Genomic DNA, 1408 nt, shown 5'->3' with positions numbered 1-1408 from the left:
CAATCATGTGTATGATTGTGCACAGCAGTTTTTATGGAACATAACATACTGTAAAGACTTTCCTCCTCTCCTTTTTTACACTGCTTCAGAAGGTATCAATACCTGCAGAGGTGGAGGATATAGAGGTAGACAGAGACAGTGTTATTGGTGCACATTTTATCACCAAAATTGTCAAAGGGTTCATCTTTTCAAAGATGCCTTACCTGTAACAGAGATGGTGACTCCAGGTAATCCAGAGAAACCCTGCCCCAGTCCTGTTATAAATCTGAAGCTGTATTCACCAGTGACTCTCTCTGATGTCTTTCAGTGTCAGGGTGCAATTATTCCTTTCAATCCCAATATATTCTGTGTGGTTTTGATAGTCTTTATCCAAATGTAGGTCTATAGGGTGATTGCTTGTTTTTTGATGGTTAAACCAGAATGTTGTGTTGATACTTTGATCTCTGGGATATTTGTAAGTGCAGGAAATATCCACAGATGAACCCTTCAATCTACAGATGCTGTTAGATGAGTAGGCCACACCCCAACACTGTTCAGCTGGAACACCTGCAGTCAGGTTTGGAATTTGAGGATCAGAACACCATATTTATCACATGTTAAGGCTGTGGAAATTAGAATGCCAAGTAGGATATATGAAAAACTATTTGTAGTAAAACAAGTAAAACAATTGTTCTGTTGATTCCTGTATTTGTTCTTCAGATCCAAGAATCATTTTTGTAAACCACATGAATGTTCTTACATATCAGAGCAGATTTAGATTAAAAGACTTTTGACTGGAATTTCATCTGCACTCACACACTGCAGGGGAGCGGTGACCTTTCACTGCACAGGAGTAACTTCCCTCCTCTGAGGGTCTGGTTGAGTCTAGTTGCATGGAGGCTGTGGTTTTGTGTTCTAGAGTCTGTCCATTCTTGTACCAGACATACTGAGAGCCCAAACTGCAGGAGGTGCTGCAGCTCACCTTAATGAGATTCTGATTCTCTTCAACAGTCTCCTCCTTCACCTGCAGATCTAAGAGGTTAAAAATCATTAATGAGTGAGTCAACTTTGAATATCATTACCTTATGAAATAAAATATACAGTATATATATATTTTGTTAATCACTACCTGTGACTGAGAGTATAGCAGCAGAATTGGCAGTTATCCAGCTGCTGTGTAGGTTTGTCTGAAACCGAAACTGGTAAACACCAGAGTCTTCATCTGAAAGGTTGTCCATGTTCAGGCTGCAGTCAGGATATTTAGAGCTGCTATGTTCTCTGACTCTCCCTCTCTGTTCTTCATACCACTCTCCTCTCTGATACGTGTCCTTCCATGGATACTGGTATGTGCATGGCAGGACCACTGATGCCCCTTTAAGACCACAGACTCATGTAGAGGAGTAGGCCACACTCCAACACCGTTTCCTTG

General features: G+C 41.0%; 1 long non-coding RNA gene across 1 annotated transcript; it reads right to left on the bottom strand.

The window, feature by feature from the left end:
* Window positions 1–215: 215 nt before the first annotated feature.
* LOC125298385 lies at window positions 216–1357 on the bottom strand. The gene is made up of 3 exons (XR_007194199.1): window positions 1109–1357; window positions 796–1011; window positions 216–546 (listed from the first exon to the last, which is right to left on the bottom strand). It is a non-coding gene; the product is annotated as an uncharacterized LOC125298385 (long non-coding RNA).
* Window positions 1358–1408: the final 51 nt, after the last annotated feature.

Source organism: Alosa alosa, chromosome 7, assembly GCF_017589495.1.
Source record: "Alosa alosa isolate M-15738 ecotype Scorff River chromosome 7, AALO_Geno_1.1, whole genome shotgun sequence".
NCBI lineage: Eukaryota > Metazoa > Chordata > Actinopteri > Clupeiformes > Clupeidae > Alosa > Alosa alosa.
This window is presented reverse-complemented; position numbering and strand designations above follow the sequence as displayed.